General features: G+C 40.7%; 1 long non-coding RNA gene across 1 annotated transcript in view; it reads right to left on the reverse strand.

The window, feature by feature from the left end:
- LOC128415621 (uncharacterized) overlaps positions 1-1,631 on the reverse strand; it is a 38,512-nt gene extending 36,881 nt beyond the window's left edge. The window contains exon 1 of the long non-coding RNA XR_008331021.1: positions 1,523-1,631. This is a non-coding gene — a long non-coding RNA (uncharacterized LOC128415621). The remainder of the gene's footprint in view (positions 1-1,522) is intronic.
- Positions 1,632-7,994: the final 6,363 nt, after the last annotated feature.

Raw genomic sequence — 7,994 nt, forward strand, 5'->3', positions numbered from 1 at the left:
TGAAACCTTCTAGATCCAAAATGTCTGTGTTCTCAAGAAGCAGCCAGTCTTTCAATCAGCAGAATGCTGCTGATTCATAGTAAAGTTTAAAGTCTGGCAGGGCAAATCCACCTCTTTCATTTGCATCAGTTAATATCTTAAATTTTATTCTGGGCTTCTTGCCCTGCCAGACAAATCTAGAAATATCTTTCTGCCACTTCTTGAAACAATCCATCTTGTCCACAATCTGCAGTGTTGGAAACAAAAACAACATTCTAGGCAAAACATTCATCTTTATAGCTGCAATTCGACCCAACAAGGAAAGCTTCAAGTTTGACCAAATTTCTAAATCTTTTTTCACTTCCGTCCAACATTTTTCATAATTATCTTTAAATAAGTTCCCATTTTTTACTGTCATATTAATCCCCAAGTATTTCACTTTCTTAACCACAGTCAGACCTGTCTCATTCTGAAACCTCTCTCTTTCGATCGGTGTTAAATTTTTCTCTAAAACCTTAGTTTTTGACTTGTTCAGTTTAAATCCTGCCACTTGACCAAATTCTTGAATTAGTTCTAAAACCCTTTTGGTACTAGATTCTGGCTCCTGTAACGTCAATACTAAATCATCTGCAAATGCTCTCAATTTGTACTGTTTGGCTCTGACCTGTATACTTTTAACCAACCGGTCCCTTCTAATCATATTCAGCAGAACCTCCAGGACCGATATAAAAAGCAATGGAGAGATTGGGCACCCCTGTCGTGTCCCTTTTTCTATCTTAAATTCTTCCGTCACCACATTATTTACAATTAATTTTGCCTTTTGTTCAGAATATATTGCACCTATACCATTTTAAAATACATACTTTGTTGTATGAGCAATGTGTTCCACAAACAACAATAAAGCAGCATAATTCTATTGTTGGTTTAGTGTCACCAAAAATCAGTGGAGATTAAGGTGATTTAAGCATAATTTGATCTGATTCAAGTTATTTTAGGACTCGGTTTTTGACCAAGCAGCAAAATGCAGTAGCTGTGCTTTCTGGAAGGGCTAATAATGAGAATGATCAATAGAACCAAAAGGATGCTATCATCTCCTTATGTCAGTTGTATCTCTTGGTATACATTGGGGGTGGGAGAAAAGGAAGAAGCACAAAGAAAAGCAGAAGCAAGGATTCAGGGTCACATCTTGGCCTGTTTTCAGATTGCCACTCCGATCTGAAAAACCTTATCATGCCATGCCTCAACTGATGATTTCTTAATAGATGGCTGTATTATGGTGATTATTATTTATTATTTCCCATTTATAACCTACCCCTTCCTGTCCAAAGGGAGCCCAGGGCAACTCGCAATAACAAAATTACATGAGAACAGTATGAAACAGCACTATAATGTAAATAAGCAGTGTATATGAATTGCAATACATACAGATTGCCTGTATTGCCAGATTCTCTCTCTCTCTCTCTCTCTCTCTCTCTCTCTCACACACACACACACACACACACCGTATTACCACATTTTGATGAAAATAGGGAGTATTTCTTACCTTGAGACTCTCAAATGAGTTCTCTTGTGTCATTTGAATGCCTGCATTAACGAAATGGACTTAAAGCTGATGATGAATTAATGAATGAACACAAAGAAATGTAGAGGAGACAGATCGGGTGGGAAGCAGTGGCACTTTGGGTTTCAGGCTGATTTTTAAGAATAAGGGATATTGTTAAAATGTCAAAGCTGACTCACTGTATGAGGAACCATACTGAAGAACAACTGGATAGAGAAATGAATACGCTTTGTAATGTTTTGGAATAATAAGTTCCGAGACAGTGTTCATCTTCAAGTATTTTTCTTGGTGTTGTGAATCACCCTTTATATGTTTGCTCTGTAGCAGTTCTTTAATTTTCCTAAGAAAACAAACAACCAACAAACAAACATGACAATCTTATCCACATTTCCCTGGGACTAAGTCCCACTGACTTAAAAGGATTTGCTTCTGAGTAGACATGCATAGGTGTGCACTGTAAAAACCAATTGACATACCAATTTAAGGAAACCACAAATCCCACCCTAAGAAGCACATGCAATGCTATGTCTGTGGACTCAAAAGCAGATCCCACTGAAATGAGGTTTCCTCCAAAGGAACTGAGTATTGCAGGAGTGAGAAACCTGCCGTCTTCCAGATGTTGATGGGCTGCCAATTCCCATCTACTGGGTGGGACTAGTTAGATGTTATGACTCCAACAATGGGAGGGTTGTAGAGGCTCACCACTGCTGATGTGTAAGGGTGCAACATCCCTATAATTTCATGGAGGCTTGCCAAAAGCGTGATCCCGTATAAATGAAATCTCTACATGTTTCCTTTATGTTCCACTTATGAGATTCCCTTTTAGCCCTGAAATAATGGAGCTCTCCACGATGTCACTATCCCACCTCCTCTTTCTGGGAATAGCACATATAATACATAAATACTTGAAAGGCAAATCAATACAGCATAACCTTATTATGGAAGACTCCTTCTCTCACACATTTTAAATAGGCTGTCAAAAGCGCGGGCCTAGAGATTCTTTCCTGAATACCAATGAAAAGCTGTACGTGAGCTATATGTATTTTAAGGATTTTTATTTTTTTTATGTATTAAAAAGCAAAGGTAATAAAGTACTGGTAGCAGCCCTGATCCCCACCCCTCTTTTATTAGGAATGCATTTGTGGATTTCATTAGTGGCATCAAATATTTTGTCTGCGTCTTTTGGGCTTTAATTATTTCAGTACTCAAGCAAAATCAAATAATCGTTCACCAGAGCAATCATTGTGCTGCAGAGTGGCAGTGTTTTCGATGGTAATGTTTTCTTTGCCTTTTCTTTGCCATTATCCTTGAGTATAATTGTTTTGATCGCAGGACTGCACTCGTTTGATTGATGGAAATAGGGCTGCTGCTGCTGTTCTTTCTTTTGCATGAAAAAGAAAATCGTCTGCTCCAACCAGAAAGTTTGCAACTGAACGGACTGAGGTAGTGGTGGCAAGGGTAGAAATGAAGGAGCCGCTGTAAATCAACACAAAAGAGAACACAGGTTGATAAAGGCTAAAATAGCTTTATTAATTATATTACTGTAAGGAAAAATGCAAATGCATGATAATTAGTATGTACTGACCTCCCAATCATCGCAGTGCCTTATGCAATGCAATGAGTGCATTAGCACTCACTGCCAGAATACAGGAATGGAGCAGCTTCTTTGTTACTAAGTATAAATATTGGCTGTGGATAAGTAGATAACCTAGAACAGAATTAGTCAACATGGCACCCTATGGATGTTCTTGGATGACAACCTCCGTCACACCTGACCATTGGATTGCAGCAAGCTAGGGCTGATGGGAACTGGAACCCAACAACTTGTGGAGAGCACCCAACCGGGTGCTTCCATTCAACCTCTTTATTGAGCATTCATCCTGATTTGTTTTCAGGAAGGCACTGGCCATTTAATGGGCATTCATTATGATTTGTTGGCCGGGAAACTGGATGGTGTTGCATCAAAGAAAGAGTTCTCCCATACTCTCCAACGCACTTTCCCATCACTTTCCTTTCAGCAAATAGTCCAGTCTTTTAAGGAAGAGGATGTGTTGCGCAATATCACCCTATCAGCTATAACTGCAGTATAATCTGAATTTGCCAATATGATTGAATCCCATCCAACACATGTGCCAGTCTGGAAGTACTTATTTGGCTACCCCTGGGACAGAGAGGCACTTCTTTCTCTTCCTCCCTCTCTTCCTCCATGAAAACTGGGTATTTGGGGAAGGCATTGCTGCACCCTTCGATTCCGGGATTCAGGCTGACTTTGAATAGGCTCCCTATTGTTCTCTCTGCCTAGCCTATGTTACAGAACTGGTGTTAAGGTAAGGGGGGCATGTACAAGGCCCTGGGCTCTGTGGGAGAAACAAACGAAATTAATCATAGGAAAAATGTCTCATTTGGGGACTGTTATGTTTAAGACTTAGGTGCTGTGTGGAGGAAAAAGTTGGGTTCGGTTGTTGTAGTTATAAATGCTGGTGGTAGTTATAAATACTGTATTTTCTAAAGCCAACCTCGGTTTTGGGGGGAGGGTCAGTAACAAGAGTGTGTGTAATGCTTTGCTATATATTTGATGTGATTGATCGTACTACTTAGTTTGTTTCATGTATACTCCTCCAGTGAGGAGCCAGTGGGCTGAAAATGAATTGGGATTTATTCTAAATATATTATGATCTGCATTGTGTTGAATTTTGCTATGTGTGGTGCTGTGGAATTAGGGGGGGGGCTTCCCATTTGCCATATGTTTCATCAAGCAAATTCAAAAGTCAAATGACCCTGTTAAGAGAGGTGCTTCCAAAGCCATCTCCTTAATTTTTTTTCCCACTCAGTCTCTAACTGTTTAAAATAATGCAGAAATTCAAGCTATTTAATTACACTTGGGAAAGCATTCAATAATATCAATTATCCTAAAGACGTGCCTCAGAACTACTCAGGTATCACTGTAGATTTAAAAGGTCTTATTTCTGATCGGCCTGAAATCCTCCAGCTGTGAAGATGTGCTAACTAGATAATAGATATGCTACACCGAACTGAACACATCAGGAAAATAAATCTAACTCGTCAGCAAACAGTATCCAAAGATTTGCTAGGGCTTCGCAAGGTGCCCACTCCTGTTCAGTAGATTTATACACCTTATGAGATCAATAGGACCGTGAAGAACGACTTACTACCGAAAGGGGGGGGGTCCTGCATATTTGACCCATCAAGTCATATTATCTGCAAGCCAACCTTTTCCTCAAGGTGCCACTTTCTATTAGTTTCAGAGCACCAAATGCCCAGTGATCACTTGCTGAAAGCATATTGCCTTCACTTAGCACGCCGTAAACGTGAATTTTCAATTAGCCACACTTCATTCGGCAACATAGATAATTCACTTCCTTTAGATCGCTGAGTAACTGACCTTCACTGAACAGGTTAAAGGGAGAAATAATGCAGACTTTATCGGCTAATATATGGGTGGCTTCTTCAGCGGTTTTCAAGTTTTCTGCCCTCAGAGAATACTCTCAAAATTGACTCCTCTGCCTAGCAACACTGTGCCTTCCATGTGAGCTGCAGAGGATTCTGAGACATGCTATAAGGCACATGGTTCATGTGGGTCACCAGCCATGCCTATCAGTCTACACCTTTGCCATGTATGGCCTACAGCTCAATAGATGTTACATCTTGCCATTCCACCGGTGCAAGAAACTTCTGCTTGCGGAACAGACCTTCCTCCTCCTGTCCTCTCCCTTGCAGCCCCAACCCACAAACCCTCAAAATCTGTTCTGACCCCAAAATAATGACAGATATGACAATAAATGTGTGACTGGCCGGACACATATTATACTGTTCTTGAAGATCTGCATTTGATCCCAGTTTGCTACCAATTCCAATTCACGATGTTAACAGTGACATATCAAACCTAAATGGCTTGGGCCCCAAATATCAAAAAGTACATTCTCCCATGTTGACATTTCTAGGTGCTAAGATCAGCATGGGAGGCCCTGCTGATAGTGTCACCACTCTCTCTGGCTTGCGGGGCAGCTGTGTGTAAGAGGGCCTTTATTGTGATGGCTCCAGATTGTGGAATGATCTCCTCCTATAACACACTTCTTTACCCAGGCCTTTGGTTGGGTGTATATATGTCCTCCTCCTGTATTGCTGTGCTGTGTAGTTATTTTTTATAGTGGTTGTTTTTCTGGTTTTATTTTATTATTTTAATGTACACTGTACTTGTTTTAATTGTGACCCATTCTCACATCGTTTGAAACGCAGGCTATAAGTACAAACAAATTCATCTCTTTAAGGAGTCTCAAAGCGGCTAACATTCTCCTTTCCCTTCCTCCCCCACAACAAACACTCTGTGAGGTGAGTGGGGCTGAGAGACCTCAAAGAAGTGTGACTGGCCCAAGGTCACCCAGCAGCTGCATGTGGAGGAGCGGAGACGCAAACCCGGTTCACCAGATTACAAGTCCACTGCTCTTAACCACTACCCCACACTGGCTCTCCAAATTCATCTCTTGTTGCCATTATTTGCTTCAGCCTCTAAGGCACCCTTCCTGCGGAAGTTATTCCATTGAGCTCTCTGAGGATCAACCGTCAACATGGTTGTGAAATATGCATCTGCATGTGAATGCCAAGTGCAATTAAAGACTCCGAAATAAAAAAGTACTTTTAGTTTTAGCCTTTTTTTAACCCAGTGCACCATTATATTAAGAAGTTCATTTTTAACTCTCTGGGGTTGGCAATTGTCATCTGTCATTTATCTTTTCTGAAATGACACTTGTTTAAATTAGTTATACTTAGCAGAAACTGCAAGGAATATGGATATCTTTGAGTTTCTGGATTGAAGCAGTTGCTCTTGGGAAGCCCGCAATCCCTTTATAACCTTCTGCACCTTGTGCTTATAATCCTTGTTTTGTCTTCATTGATTTATTAATGCTCTTCTCACTCATAAGCATAGCATCTATCTGTGGTTTGCAGAGGGATAAATTAATTCTACTTTATTGGTCACTTGCGGCTTACACAGGCATTTAAGAGCACTTCATAATGTTCAACACAAGATGAATAAAGAGGATCTATACTAATTGTATTTATTTCAACTCACTCCACCAGACTATATTTCAGTTTATATCCAGTGCTTTGTTCTGTGTTCTACATTTAGCTCAGATTCAGTGCGCTCTCAAATGCTGATTATTAAGATCCCTTGAAGAAAAATAATAACTTAGATACTCTTACACGAGGAATGGGGATCATGTATCCCTCCTGGGGTTTCTGAGTCCCAGTCAGCATGGCCAATGGTCAGCGATGACGGGAATTATATTCCAGCAACACCTGAAAGGCCAGAGCTCCCTCAGCCCTGTCCTACACAACACAAACTATCCTCAGCCCAAAAGTGCATTGCAGTCCTAACTTTGTGATGGGCAGAAATAAGTAAGTGACTGGGGTGGGGAACCCTGGGAAGTTCTGATCTGGAAAATTCGGGGACGAAGCCAACTACAGACCTGCCAACTGTCCTGTTTTAAGTGGGACATCCCAGATCACAGAAGCCAATCCCAGCTTCAATCCTGGAATGTCCCATTTTTTGGTCTGGCGCTGTCCAATTTCTGGCCACCAGCCTCTTGGCCAATTTCTCCATGTAGTCTCTTGCTTGGATTAACTCCACCCACCAAGGCAGTCAGTTCTGTGATCACTCCTTTGAAATGTCCAAAGTTGACTCTAGTTTCACAACAGAAGCATCACACAATAGGGCTTGGTTTTCCAGTCATGTCTAGGCAGAGTTGTAGAGTGAGCTGGAATCCCACATCTGTAGGCTCTCCAGAGAGTTGTATTTTTTAAAAAACGTATTTAAATCTTTTTATTTAATTCCATATCTGGAGTGTCTTGTTTGCTATCACTCTTGGTTCTTTTGTTGCTTATTTCCTTCTCTCTCTTTCCAAAATGTGGAAATCAAACAAAATCATTGTGATGACTCATTCTTAGAAATCAACAATTTCTAAATAAAATGGGGGGGACGACTGCAGAAATAAATTAATTGTGAGAATCTTCACCTTTTTTCAATCCTGTTTGCTAAATGTGTTTCCGCTACCTGCTGTGATGCCATTTTTGTGTTTCTTTCTTCTCCCAATCAGGGATCACAATGGCTGGTAACCAGATTAGATATGTGCTACTGTATTTTGGTATTGCTGTACATTTGGGTATTGCTGCCTGAATCACTCACAAAGGAATCCCAGCCAATTAGGATCAACTCGTGAGGGGCATGACATCAGAATACTATGTCTCCAAGCAGATTTGGGTACAGGCCAAAGCAACTGCTTTACCTGGTTTAAATTATGCACCTGGTGTACCTTGTCTCAAGACAATACAGGAAAATGTTGCAAGGAAACAGATGACAAGCAAATGAAAAACGGCAACACAATATGCCCCTCTTCCTTTTATGCAGGATGTTCGATCAGATGCAGATAGACTTGTG

The sequence above is a fragment of the Podarcis raffonei genome, chromosome 6 (assembly GCF_027172205.1).
Source record: "Podarcis raffonei isolate rPodRaf1 chromosome 6, rPodRaf1.pri, whole genome shotgun sequence".
Lineage (NCBI taxonomy): Eukaryota > Metazoa > Chordata > Lepidosauria > Squamata > Lacertidae > Podarcis > Podarcis raffonei.